The sequence below is a fragment of the Schistocerca nitens genome, chromosome 1 (genome assembly GCF_023898315.1).
Source record: "Schistocerca nitens isolate TAMUIC-IGC-003100 chromosome 1, iqSchNite1.1, whole genome shotgun sequence".
NCBI classification, from domain to species: domain Eukaryota; kingdom Metazoa; phylum Arthropoda; class Insecta; order Orthoptera; family Acrididae; genus Schistocerca; species Schistocerca nitens.
The window spans coordinates 615,234,644-615,250,121 of NC_064614.1; the positions used below are offsets into that span (position 1 = coordinate 615,234,644).

The window sequence follows — 15,478 nt, forward strand, 5'->3', positions numbered from 1 at the left end:
TGCCGTGTTTTTTGACTTCCGCAAGGCGTTCGATACAATTCCCCACAGTCGTTTAATGAACAAAGTAAGAGCATATGGACTATCAGACCAATTGTGTGATTGGATTGAAGAGTTCCTAGATAACAGAACGCAGCATGTCATTCTCAATGGAGAGAAGTCTTCCCAAGTAAGAGTGATTTCAGGTGTGCCGCAGGGGAGTGTTGTAGGACCGTTGCTATTCACAATATACATAAATGACCTTGTGGATAACATCGGAAGTTCACTGAGGCTTTTTGCGGATGATGCTGTGGTATATCGAGAGGTTGTAACAATGGAAGATTGTACTGAAATGCAGGAGGATCTGCAGCGAATTGACGCATGGTGCAGTGAATGGTAATTGAATCTCAATGTAGACAAGTGTAATGTACTGCGAATACATAGAAAGAAAGATCCCTTATCATTTAGCTACAATGTAGCAGGTCAGCAACTGGAAGCAGTTAATTCCATAAATTATCTGGGATTAGGCATTAGGAGTCATTTAAAACGGAATGATCATATAAAGCTGATCGTCGGTAAAGCAGATGCCAGACTGAGATTCATTGGAAGAATCCTGAGGAAATGCAATCCGAAAGCAAAGGAAGTAGGTTACAGTACACTTGTTCGCCCACTGCTTGAATATTGCTCACCAGTGTGGGATCCGTACCACATAGGGTTGATAGAAGAGATAGAGAAGATCCAACGGAGAGCAGCGCGCCTCGTTACAGGATCACTTAGTAATCGCGAAAGCATTACGGAGATGATAGATAAATTCCAGTGGAAGACTCTGCAGGAGAGACGCTCAGTAGCTCGGTATGGGCTTTTGTTGAAGTTTCGAGAACATACCTTGACCGAGGAGTCAAGCAGTATATTGCTCCCTCCTACGTATATCTGGCGAAGAGACCTTGAGGATAAAATCAGAGAGACTAGAGCCCACACAGAGGCGTACCGACAATCCTTCTTTCCAAGAACAATACGACATTGGAATAGGAGGGAGATCCGATAGAGGTACACAAGGTACCCTCCGCCACACACCATCAGGTGGCTTGCAGAGTATGGATGTAGGTGTAGATGTAGAACGTCCTGATGCAGCTGACAGCAACCACCCCCTCCCTTTCATTTCCTTTCTCCCCCTCTCCATCTTCAATTTACATATAAAGATGTCTTGTGTCAAGGAATCATACAATTCGTATTACACCTATTTTCAGCCACAAAATTGTCTTTATTCGCAAAACTCAGTAGACCAGAAATACTTTAGGGTGCGGCTTCCCTCTGCTAGGCTTTGAAAGCTTCGTAGTTACATAATGCCTGTCGATTTCTGTAATGGCTCTTGGCAACAGTTTGTTCATTTCTGTTCGCACTCATCGCCTGAGACACAAGGATTCTAGGAATCCGATATGGACGATTTTATGAGCCAGCCGTACAGCCCAAACAGCGTATCGAGTTACAGTTGTCTCCAAAGTTGAAGGAATTCTCGGTGTGGTACAGTCGTGGGAAAGGGGAGTAGAACTTTTGAGAGAACAGGAGAATGGTTTTTACGACATTGGAATAAAGGGTAGTATACAATTTATGGAAATACGTGGTAACTGGCTGGGTAAAATAAAACAAGTAAAATAATTGAAAAGCCACGACCGCTTCAATCGTTTATTAGATGACCGGTTTCAGCACTCTGAAGCTACCATCATCAGATCTGTGAAGGTATAACATAACAGATTTGAGGGAGGGCTTACATGAGTTAACTATATACATTACAATTATTACAGAACCACATACCTGAAACGTGGGTTAACATTTATAAAACCATATGGACATCATGGCATATGAGGCAGACCATCTGATAAAATCATTGTCACAACCAATAAAAATAATAAAAAAACTGCTCTCATGGTCGTTCTTTCCATAAAATATAAAACTGATGTCATCAGATAAAACTACCACTGCTCGCCTAACACCGGTCGGCATTATCACTGCCCTATTCTGCGCAGGCTTACCTGCTGTGATTGTAGCGGTTCACAACTGGCCACCAGATACCGCTGTCCAAGCAGCGCATACACAGTCCCACGGTATAACCACTCATTACTACTAAAACACAACTTTACTACTATAACTGCTTGTCACAAACCCATGCAAAGCCCACATTTGCGCATACATTTCCTGTACATATAGTTAACTCATGTAAGCCCTCCCTCAAACCTGTTACGTTATACCTTCACAGATCTGATGATGGCACCTTCAGAGTGCTGAAACCGGTCATCTAATAAACGATTGAAGCGATCGTGGCTTTTCAATTATTTTAAAAACAGAGTGATCGCCCCACGACACACCATGTGTTCACTGTAAAACAAGTAAGCATTGAATTCCCATGAAACTGATTACGATTTCTATGACTCATATTGTTATTTTTCTGATTCTGAGAAAACTGCGTACGCCGTATTTAACAGACCTCACTGTACTCTTTCGATAAGGCAACGAGAGTGAAGGTGCCGGAAAACTCCTTTTTCCCGGCAGCTCCATCGATGTGGAACTCTCGACTGACAGCGGAGTGAGTATGCAGTTCCTTAGATCGACGGGCTGAGTAAGCCGATCAATCAACCGCGATCGAGTCTGTTGGCGTATCTTGTCTGCGTTTCCAGGGCACTGGCCGCCACTCATCGTGCCCCCCCCCCTCCTCCGCCTCCCCACCACCACTCCCCACACCCCCATCCAACCCCCCCCCCAGCCCTCCTCCAGCCAGGATCCACCTCGTCCGGTAAGGGAAGGAAGAGGAGGGCGATTGATGCGGGATCAGGTCCCTAGCTGCGGACGATGTGCCCCGCCGATTGGAACCAGATTCATTATAGATTCTCAGTCCAGTTAGACGGTGTCGGGAGGGGACAGAGAAGCGACGCAGGGAAATTGCCTTTTGCTCGTTTTGTTGAAATTAAGGGAGGCGCGGAGGAGGACGGAGGAGGATGCTGGGTCCAGCGGAGGGCGCGCCGGAGACGCTGTGAGGGCGGCGGAGGAAGGGGAGAGCAGGCAAGGGCTCAGGGCTGGCGCGTTCCGATCGCGAGAATTCCCAACTTGATATTAAATTTGATAGTCAACTGGCGAGCGGCGCGGCTCGCAGCGTTCCTCACGAATTTGGGGTTAGCGACACTTTACACTACTCGTCGCGTCCTGTTTAATTAATTGAGCGTCTCTGCAGGAATCTGTGCAGCTGTAGCAGTGCATAGTTACGGTTCGTTGACCCGCCGACTGCCATCCGGTGCAGCTGTCACCAAGAATTTTACTAGTAAGCAGTGAGCGTGAAGAGTGTAGTAAAGGGCTGGGTCAAGGGAGACAGGGAGGGGGTGGGGAGAGAGAGGCATGCCTGAAACGTTGGGTCGAAAGAGATCCCGTATAATTACATTGTGAACTGCAAGATACGTCTAGCTATTTGTGTCAGTAAGTTCTAAGCTGTGTTTCATGCTACTAGCGCTGTGTTTAGGGTTAACAGACACCTAACCTGAACGTGTGGTGCGGGCGCTATCGGGAAAAAGTTTATGATAACCAACTAATTTAATGTATATATATACCGCTCTAACAATCCTACCACAACAAAGGTCAAAATTTAATAATGATTGTGGTGTTGCTCACGTTGCTAAATACTGCATTTTCGGGCAACAACAAAGTTATTAAGTGGCAGGTGTCATTAGAGCACAGTTAATAAAGTCATTTCATGTAATAATGAATAAACTAGGCACTCGTCTTTTCGTGTTTCCCACGCTGGTCTCGTTGTATAATCATCGCTCAATCGTCGAAAATCTAGGTGGTAATGATTCCAAGCTCGGATGCAAAGAGGCCTAGGTTTTATTCTGCGATATTCAAAAGTTTTGTAGATGCACTTCACAAACCATTCTTGAAGATTAAACCTTTCAAAGTTAGCACAATGGTGACGTAAAAAATAATCAGCACTCCGAATTTAAGTTACACTTCTTTTTTATTGTTTTTGTTGCAATGGCACGTAACACACAAAACATCACTTCACAATACAAAACATACTAGAAAACATCTTCCTCACTGTTAAAGTTCACATTTTATAAGCTTACTACAATATACCTCTTTCCCACATGACGTCCAAGACTAGACTTTTTCAAGGTCCGACTCTCTAACAACTAACTAATAATCGCTTACGCGCCCAAAAATCAGAGTTACAAGTACGTCAAAGATCATAGTGACAAAAGAAAGAATACACATAAGAATAATATCATTGCAATATAAACGTATCGATGTATCAAAACACCTCTACATTTATGAAATCAAATCTGAATGTTGTCTCAGAAATATGTTAACTACTTTACGGAAACGCAGTATAATATTACTGGTATCTCGAGGTTCAGGTGAGCTGCCGTAATGGTTACGTAATTCAAGTACCATTACACCGTGCAGAAATGAGTAGTTTTTAAAAAAAAACAGCATATTGTAAATGTAAGCATGTTTGTTAGGCAAAGGTGAGATAAAAGGACTGTAAGGACTTAGCAAATTTTACTTTTCTTTCGTTAAAATATAATACATTCATAAATAACAAGCCTTAAAATAAAAGTTTCATATGAAATTATTGTGACTAGTTTGCTTGTGCCTACACTTCATACTAATGAAGCTACGTACAATATACGCACAAAAACGACATCAGTCATGACGTTGCAATAGGACGTTGATATATTTTTACAATTGTTTCCAAACAGTATTAGTTTAATTATTACAACAAAAGATATTTATTAAAAATACTTTCGTATTCAAAAAAGTTTTTGCTTATTTGATTTTCAAATCTCCAGAGATATTTTTTTGAATGAATCTGCCACCATTTAACTGTAATAACTTTCATTTTATTGTTATAAGATTCAGATTTCGGCCTTAGGCCATTTTCAGGTACAAAAATTTATTTATATATACTTCAAAATAAGAATGTAATAATTTTTATTTTATTGCTATACGATTCAGGTTTCGGACTTTGTCATTTTCAAGTACAAAAACCTATTTACATTTACTTGAAAATGGCGTAAGGCTGAAATCTGGATCGTACAACAATAAAATAAAAATTATTGCAGTCAAATGGCGGTAGTATCATTCAAAAGATTTACCAAGACCGTGGCTCCAGCTGAAATAAAAATCAGCTCCAGGGAAATGTTAACAGTGGTCAGTTACACGCGCTACGAGTTCTCGAATCTGTTAAGACACTTTAAGCCTAAAGATAACCTGTACATTACCGCAATATCTCATTAACGAATAAAGTCACCTGAATATGGATTTCCCCGGCTTCAAGTGTTCCAAACTCAGTTAGCCATTCTTTTGAAAGTCTTGGCTAGTTTACCAGTGAAACTGCCACACGTGTGCACGGGCGCAGATGGGAAGTCGACGCGCGGGATGTGGAGAGTGAGAGGTGAATGCTGATTTATTTCATATCAGCTGCCCAGTCGAAAAAGTCCGAGCAAAACAATCACTTCAGCGTCTTTCAAGATTCTAAAAGAGCCAGCTTCACAGGGACATTCATGACATTGACCGAAACGTCAGTTTCCAATTTATTTTTTATTTGTTATAAGAACTAACGGACAATAACTTCCCAATGTTTCACTGATGAAATCCCATTCTAAGAGTCTGAAAAATAATTAAATACATGACACAACCTTCCTGCCATGCCCACTTAATGAAGCAACACTTCAGTACGGGCTCCTGGATGTTTACAAGCCCAATTACTGGTTTATGCCCAATCCTCAACTTCTAAGAAAGTGTGTTCATGGCAAAACTCAGAAGCCAAATGAGTCTCTAAATTTACTCATATGGAAACAATGCTCTAAACCCAAATTTTGATATGCAACAGTTGTCAGAATTGCAACTTATGATGCAGTCGTTCTACTTAATAATGCAAAATCAGAGAGAAATAAGGTCTTAGAAGGAACGGGATTTAAGATAGGAATTATCCTTAAAGACGTCTACTGAAAAATAGATTTACAGCGCCTGACTGCAGCTGAAAAGTCAGCTGAAGACCTGGTAACGGAAAGAAGGCAGAAAACTAGAAACCAGAAGAGAAACCTTGAAGGGAAAGAGGACACCGGGTACCATTCTGGCGCCTTCTGAAGAGCTGACATATAAAAAATTGTTAGCTTGAACATTAAATTGCATTTCCTGAAATTATTTTTTTGAAAGTTTATGTACCATTTTCTCAGAATCTGTGAAGGCTATAATTATGAAATTTTGTGCTTTTATTTCTGTAAACCCAACAAACGTCGTCTCAAGAGCAAATTTTAAAATTATGAGTAGGATTTAAGTACAGTGCAAAGTGCATGGAATTTTCCATGCATTTTATGTTATAATTATGGAACCATAATTAAAAAATTATAAAAACTCTCCTATTGGATATAGTCAATAAAACCTCATGAGAGAAGCTTCTACATTCAAAGAGATTAAACAGAGAAAATCTCTTGAATATTTTCAGAGGAAAAAAAAGATAATTTATTGAAACTAAAAGTTTTGAAAAAGTTAAATATATATAATTATCAAAATTAGCAGTAAATGTGTTAATTTCATGTAAAACATGGAGCAAAATTTCACTGCTGCATCTTCAAAAGTGTGGATTTGGTGCGTCTTTTGAATAGTGTGTGATTTTCATGTACATCTCCCATTAAAACAAACTCTTTATTGTTTTGTATAAAAAGAAAGTATTTGGTTCCGGAGACCTTTTCAAGACTCAGGCATCTATGATGGGTACATGCTGACTGAAGCGAAAAATGAAAATACAGGTGTATACATCATAGATGTCTGTGATCTGAATAGGTCTCTGAACACTATAACTTCATCTGGGTTTCAGGAAGGATCTCCTGTTTTGTTTGATGCTGAAGTGCTACTCCAATACAGTTGGAGAGTCTCTGCAATGCTGTTCGAGTTTAAGGGGAATAACAAGTAGGCTGACCAGTGGATGTGAATTTGGATTGTGGAGGGAGACAGGATAGGGTAGTCTGTGCAGTTGTGCAAAGCCACTCTTCCAGGGTGGCACAGTGGTTCGTGCATCTACCTAGTGAACAGAAGACCTCGGTTCGAATCCCGGCCTTGGTACAAATTTCCATTGGTCGTTTGAGTCTACGTGCATTCATTGTTCTAGACGTTTGTATTGCAGGCCACAACTGGCTAGAAAACCTGTCATATTTTCCTTGCTGACTGGGGACTTCTTGCTACAGCTACACCTTGGAGACTTTAACTTTAAAAAACAACTGTAATTAAAATTTATTTCCATGCTACAAATTTCCATATAGCGACCATCCTCAAGTCACGGATTACCACTATATACACTCCTGGAAATGGAAAAAAGAACACATTGACACCGGTGTGTCAGACCCACCATACTTGCTCCGGACACTGCGAGAGGGCTGTACAAGCAATGATCACACGCACGGCACAGCGGACACACCAGGAACCGCGGTGTTGGCCGTCGAATGGCGCTAGCTGCGCAGCATTTGTGCACCGCCGCCGTCAGTGTCAGCCAGTTTGCCGTGGCATACGGAGCTCCATCGCAGTCTTTAACACTGGTAGCATGCCGCGACAGCGTGGACGTGAACCGTATGTGCAGTTGACGGACTTTGAGCGAGGGCGTATAGTGGGCATGCGGGAGGCCGGGTGGACGTACCGCCGAATTGCTCAACACGTGGGGCGTGAGGTCTCCACAGTACATCGATGTTGTCGCCAGTGGTCGGCGGAAGGTGCACGTGCCCGTCGACCTGGGACCGGACCGCAGCGACGCACGGATGCACGCCAAGACCGTAGGATCCTACGCAGTGCCGTAGGGGACCGCACCGCCACTTCCCAGCAAATTAGGGACACTGTTGCTCCTGGGGTATCGGCGAGGACCATTCGCAACCGTCTCCATGAAGCTGGGCTACGGTCCCGCACACCGTTAGGCCGTCTTCCGCTCACGCCCCAACATCGTGCAGCCCGCCTCCAGTGGTGTCGCGACAGGCGTGAATGGAGGGACGAATGGAGACGTGTCGTCTTCAGCGATGAGAGTCGCTTCTGCCTTGGTGCCAATGATGGTCGTATGCGTGTTTGGCGCCGTGCAGGTGAGCGCCACAATCAGGACTGCATACGACCGAGGCACACAGGGCCAACACCCGGCATCATGGTGTGGGGAGCGATCTCCTACACTGGCCGTACACCACTGGTGATCGTCGAGGGGACACTGAATAGTGCACGGTACATCCAAACCGTCATCGAACCCATCGTTCTACCATTCCTAGACCGGCAAGGGAACTTGCTGTTCCAACAGGACAATGCACGTCCGCATGTATCCCGTGCCACCCAACGTGCTCTAGAAGGTGTAAGTCAACTACCCTGGCCAGCAAGATCTCCAGATCTGTCCCCCATTGAGCATGTTTGGGACTGGATGAAGCGTCGTCTCACGCGGTCTGCACGTCCAGCACGAACGCTGGTCCAACTGAGGCGCCAGGTGGAAATGGCATGGCACGCCGTTCCACAGGACTACATCCAGCATCTCTACGATCGTCTCCATGGGAGAATAGCAGCCTGCATTGCTGCGAAAGGTGGATACACACTGTACTAGTGCCGACATTGTGCATGCTCTGTTGCCTGTGTCTATGTGCCTGTGGTTCTGTCAGTGTGATCATGTGATGTATCTGACCCCAGGAATGTGTCAATAAAGTTTCCCCTTCCTGGGTCAATGAATTCACGGTGTTCTTATTTCAATTTCCAGGAGTGTAGATTGCAAGCAATATTTTTAAGGTATCCATTGTCCAGTGAGGATGCTATGTACAGATTATTTTAGCAGCGTGCAATGACATTTTAATATGTTTGACCTGTGTCGAGCAGAAATGAATGACAATGGTACGGTTCTAGGCGCTGCAGTCTGGAACCGAGCGACCGCTACGCTCGCACGTTCCAATACTGCCTCGGGCATGGATGTGTGTGATGTCCTTAGGTTAGTTAGGTTTAATTAGTTCTAAGTTCTAGGCGACTGATGACCTCAGCAGTTAAGTCCCATAGGGCTCAGAGCCATTTGAACAATTTTGACAATGGTACTAACTGTCTGCATTTGTGTTCAATGAAAATCTATAACTTAGTTTTGTGCAAACGTTCACGCTTTTGATTGCTGCAGCAACGCCACACCAGCGCCGTCCGGAGCAGTGGGAGGCCGCTGTGTACCACAGAAAGAACGTCGAGCATCACAGACAGAAGACGTTGACCATCAGAAGGTAGAGCAGAACGGTCAAAGAGGAAGCACTGATAGATGCACTTGTCTTGCCGTTGCGTGATAGACAATGGGAAGAAGAACGTGTTATTCGACTGTTGCAATACGGCACGCACGGCGCGGTTTGAGTAAAGCAGTCTATGCTGTGCGTTTACTGGAGAATGATAACTGCAGTTAGTCTTTGAGTTGTGTGTGTTTGCGTGCCTGTTTTGCATGCACCTCTCCCCAGGCTCGGCACATGTTGTAAGTCTGCCTGTTGCACGGTCGGTGTCATATTTGCAGGAAGTAGAAGGCAGAACTCAATGGCGAGCAAATGCAATCAATCCATGTGGGTCTGACTATATTAATTTACACTGCTGTCAAGTGTTTATGGGACTGATTTGGAGACGCAGCTTCGAGTTGGATTGTAGATTTACGTAACGATGCCCAGATAATTACACACCCTTTGTCTTGCTGTTGCCTATGTATCTGAGTAACAGACACTTCGACATATATCAGGCATACTGGCAATTCTGATTAATTCGCTGCGTATGATACATCAGGACCCTATCAACTGATAGAGTGATGCAGATGTCTTTTCGTACTTGATGACCAGCTCCAAATAATGAGTAGGCGGGAAGCGATAATGGTAGAGAATGGACGGAGGATAAGACTAGGGAGCTGACACTGTCGTTATAGATATGGAGAAAAGGATGTTCGACGTAGTTTGTGAGGACTGTGCTAAGGGAAGGATCTAGTAGCTAAGCTGTTTATGCTGTGGATGTTTGCTTTGACGTTGTGGCTCTAAAAATGGCTCTGAGCACTATGGGACTTAACATCTGAGGTCATCAGTACCCTAGAACTTAGAGCCACTTAAACCTAACTAACCTAAGGACATCACACACATCCGTGACCGAGGTAGGATTCGAACCTGTGACCGTAGCGGTCGCGCGGTTCCATACTGAAGCGCCTAGAACCGCTCGGTCACTGCGGCCGGCCCTTTGACGTTGTATGTGCTGCAGAATGCCAGGTGGGAAAGTATTAGACGAGGGTGTGTAGTTGGGTAAAGAGGAAATGGGTATGGTTTTAAGTGTATGTGGCAGTGAAACTTAAATGTAACATGGAACAGGCAACGAAGGTGAGTCGGTGGAATATATGCAGACCCTCAAGTCGGTGGGTATTTTGATGGACGGTGGTAATGATGTAGATGATGTCCCCAGTAGTGGGAGCAGTACAACGGAGTTATTTGGGTGAAGTAGGGTGTTGATACGGTAGATTGGAACGGACGCTTCAGGTTTGGTTGAAGGGAGTTTACATACACATTTATAGGATTAGGTGGGTGGGACTGATAGCAGGTGTTACAATAGGCTGGGTACTGAAGATTAGGATACTTCTGGGACAGGTGGTTGGCTGTGCAGCTGTGGCATGTGGGTGAATGTTTGCAATCAGGAGTTAAATCGCCAGAATAGATTGGGTGTTTTTGGAAATGGAAGGAGTGGGCTTGGGATATGGAAGATATGGATGAGGAATGCGGGATCAGAGTGGTGGTAAATTTGGAGGCATTTGCGAATTTGAGAGTCAGGAGCGGAATTTGGCTTCTACTTGACTGTGATCTTGGGATCAACCTCCTTGATCACAGCAGTGAGAGTCGGTGGGCAGTGATGGTATTAGGATTGTCTGGGACCTGATGGTTGGGCTAATTGAGGCTGAGGACGGATGAGGACTAAATATTACAGCAGGAAGTGTACACAGCAGTGGCTGTGGAAGTCAGGAGTAGAGGACTTGATTATTATGGCATCTTTGTGGGGTATGAGTTGTGATATGTTGAGGTTTGGAAGGTACTTTATGTTTCGAGAGATAAAGCTTTAGGACTGAGGAATTTGACATCTGAACATGATATCATGTTAGAGGAGGCGTTTAAGATGGGTTGTGAGTAAATTCCATAGGACTGCTGTGGGGGCTTTTGTGTTTCAGGCATAGGTACACTGCCTGTGCTAGGTTATTTCAGGGGTTCTTTTGCGGATGTGTTGTGTGGGGACATTTATTGGAGGTGTGATGGGTTTTTGTACGGTTTTTTCTCTCACCTCGAGGTGGTCGACGAGAAACTGATGCAGATATGCCTTGTGAAGTCGCAGCTGCTGCATATAGAGTTGCTGAAGGTTGATTGTAGGTGGAGTAGTTGTGGCTGGTGTTTCTGCTTCTGGACCAATATGGCACTGGAGCAGCGGTATGCGATGCTGCTGAATCGAGCAATTCTAATGGTTATGGTGTTGTTGGTGGCATTGACAGTGGCAGTGGCAGTGGGGATGGAGTAGTAGTGCATACTGGAGTGACATTATTTGCAAAGTAGGAGTCCGGTTAGATTTGGGACACAGTGAGTATAAGTAGGAAGGTGGATGGTGCCATTTGAGAAGTGAGGAAGTTGGGAAAAGTGGGGGAACAAGTAGGAATAATGAATAGGTGGTAAATGAGAAAGTGGAGGTCGGTATGGTGTACAGTTGCGAATAGATGAGTGTATACGTTGTAGTCATGGGTTGGTAGCTGGTAGATTACGAGGGCAGGCCACAGAAGCTGGAACGTGAAAGAACCTTAGCGAGAATAGTGACGGGCAAGCGATGAAACAGTGGCGAAGGTTGTGGTGTCACCGCCAGACACCACACTTGCTAGGTGGTAGCTTAAATCGGCCGCGGTCCATTAGTACATGTCGGACCCGCGTGTCGCCACTGTCAGGATCGCAGACCGAGCGCCACCACAAGGCAGGTCTCGAGAGACTGACTAGCACTCGCCCCAGTTGTACGACGACGTTGCTAGCGACTACACTGACGAAGCCTTTCTCTCATTTACCGAGAGACAGTTAGAATAGCCTTCAGCTCAGTTAATGGCTACGACCTAGCAAGGCGCCATTTGTACCATTGCATGTATCTCAAGATAGTCTCACTTGTATCATCAAGAATGCTGTATACCAAAGGACGATATAAAAGTTAAGTGTTCTAGTAGCTACGTTCTTTTCTTTATCACATTCATTACGAATCCTGTTCCAGACTTCGCGCCAGTCGGCGTGTGTGTACGTGTGCCCTCTCGGCTACCCGTCTCTGTGGACTGGCTGCCTTGTCAGTCCACTACAAAGGTGATGACTGGTTGGTGAAGTTGATGACTGACAGCAATGAGCACAAGTGTGAATGACTGGCAGCAAAGGTGACGACTGGCATCAAGGGTGATAGATAACTGACGACAAGAGTAACAGCTGGCTGCAAAGGCGATGACTGGTAGTGATAACTATTGGTGATGGTGATGATGGAGATAGCGATGACGAGGCGAGGAGACTGTATCCTTTCGAGGTTCCAATACTGAGAGCAGCACAGGCAGTTGTTTACCGAGGGGAAGAGAGCTTCCAACACTCAGATGTTAACGTTTAAATGTTAATGCCATGTGTCTTCTGTCATTCTTATGTATCCCCAGTCGAGTACATCTTTCGTGCTCAATTTTCTTATAGATGTTCATAGTTTTATTAGTCCTATATCCATTTGCACAATCCGTCTTTATAATTACCTGGAATTTTTTGTCACTTTCATCGTCATCCAAACGTTGTATTGTATTGTATGTTAACCGGGGGTCTAGAAACGACGGAGAGGCTCCGTCCCCGCCGCAGCCGCAGTGGTCCACAACCCCATGACGACTACCGTTGTCCACTTCACCCCTCCGCCGCCACACACCAAACCAACCACTCTTGCTGGGTTATTGTGCGGTTTGGACCCCGGTGGAACACCCCCACCCACCCATGGAACGTCTCACACCAGACGAGTGAAATCCCTATGTTGTGGAGAACTTGTTTGCGCAGCAATCGTCAACATAGTGTAGTTGAGGCGGAATAAGGGGAATCAGGCCGCATTCGCCGAGGCAGATGGAAAACCGCCTAAAAACCATCCACAGACGGGGCGGCTCACCGGATCTCGACTCAAGTCCGCCGGGCGGATTCGTGCTGGGGACCGGCGCTCCTTCCCAGTCCAGAAAGCCGTGCGTTAGACCGCACGGCTAACGGGGCGGGCCATCCAAACGTTACTTCAAGATTCTGAATATCCATATCACTGATTTCAAGAAGGGCGCTTGTACATTCTGGGATGACATTACCAAGCATTTACGATCACACTGTTACTGGTTGTTTTTCTGCGCACATCTATTTTGAGCCTCCCATCATGCAAGATCCTTACGTATTATACTTTTTTTTAATCGTCTATGAAGATAATTTTGAGGTACATGGCTCTCATCTTTCTAGCAACTTATTGTATTTCACTGGCGTTATCTCTGTATAATAAAATAATGCCATCTACATTTTTTTAAAATAATATATGAGTTTCAGTTCTGTGCACTCTTTTGCGTGAAAGGATTTTTTTCTTAGTCAGGTATAAAAATATATGCTATAGTTCCAATAAACTGTAGCCCATTGCTAATCCAGCCACCTGCTACACATATAACTACGGTTTTGATACTTAAAAGAGTGAAAAGAATGCACTAATTCTAAAGATTCTATTACTTCCAGTCTTTCACCTCTACTAATTTTCTGATACTTTAATAAATTTTCTTTAATTACTTGAACAAAGTCCTTAGTGGGCATATTTGTACACAGGTTTATGGTGTTAAATGATGCTATAACTGCCATCTGTGATTTTAATTTCATTTACAAATGCCACAAAACCATAACATTTCTTAACACTGAACGATTTTTTGAAGGAATGCGCTTTAAAACTTGGACTAGATGTGTTATTTACTACGGGTCGAATTACGTGGCCACCTTTATGTATCTTGATCTACAAATGTAATTCTGGTAAAGATGGACTCATCATTTTCAGTCTTTATTTACCATGTCATTCCCAAATAGGAAGTCAGATTCTTCCATCTGTTTTTTTTTTTTAATTTCTGTCTAAATGAATAAACAGGTTTTTGCTTTTCAGCTGAATGATTCTATTAGCTCTGTCTTATAGTTGTAGTCTTCATTGCCCATGATTACAATCATGTCCCCTTTGTCTGCATATGTAATAGATGCTCTTTCCATTTCGAACTTCCTGTTTAACTTATTGATAGTGCGTACATACCTCCCATTTATCCCAGCTAATTGTAGCTGTTTCTACAAGACGTTTTTGGGGCTAGCATCTATTTCTATATGTTTACTTTTATGAACCCATTCCCATCAAATGATAAGATGTAGTCGCAATTGCTACGACATTAAAACTGTATGATGAGCTATATGGACGCATGGAGCTCAATTGCTAGCTAATAGATGGCTCTTAAAATACTTCTAAACCTAAGCACAGGACATGTATGTAACATGCTTGCTGATATTAGTTAACAACCAACATGCCAAAGAGAGTCGTTCAGCCGGCCGGAGTGGCCGAGCGGCTCTAGGCGCTACAGTCTGGAACCGTGCGAACGCTACGGTCGCAGGTTCGAATCATGCCTCGGGCATGGATGTGTGTGATGTCCTTATGTTAGTTAGGTTTAAGCAGTTCTAAGTTCTAGGGGACTGATGACCTCAGATGTTAAGTCCCATAGTGCTCAGAGCCAACTGAACCATTTAGAGTAGTTCATGGTGGTGATGAGGAGGGTTTACAGAAATTTGGTGTTATTTGTAGCAGTGATATTGGAAGTGAAAAGAAGATAAGAATTTCTGGTCAGACGAATATAGGGCAATATCAACAGCAGCAGAAAATGATGTAATGGGACTGTAATTCGTAAAGAATAGGAAAATAGGGTAGACAGTGTTAATGGCAACAGTTCTGTGATGGTGTTGTTCTCACCAGAATTCACAGAAATCAAAGCCGACAACAATACTGCGGGTACACATGCCGATGTCGCAAGCAGAAGGGGAAGAGATAGAGTAAGTGCATGCGGATACTGAACATGTAATTCAGTATGTGAAGGCAGATGGAAACCTAATAATCATTGGTGACTGGACCGCTGTATTAGGGGAGGAACAGAAAGCAGAGTTACGGGGGATTATTGTGTATTCGGCAGTAGGAATAGGGGAGAGAAAGACTGAGGTCCGTAAGAAATTTCAGTCAGTAATAGCAAATACACTGTTCAAAAATCACAGGAGGAGAACGAAGACTTGAAAAAGGCTTGTAAACCCGGAAATATTCCAGCCGAGTTACATCATGATCAGACAGAGATTCTGAGATGAGATATTCGGTTATAAGGCATACCAAGGGTATATGCAGACTTAAGTCACAAGTTAGTACTGATGAAGGGTAGACTGAAGTTTAAGATAATCATCCGGAA

The 15,478-nt window shown here is 43.9% G+C and overlaps 1 pseudogene; it reads right to left on the bottom strand.

Moving 5' to 3' along the window:
• LOC126262932 (guanine nucleotide-binding protein G(I)/G(S)/G(T) subunit beta-1-like) overlaps positions 1-11,528 on the bottom strand; it is a 33,285-nt pseudogene extending 21,757 nt beyond the window's left edge.
• Positions 11,529-15,478: the final 3,950 nt, after the last annotated feature.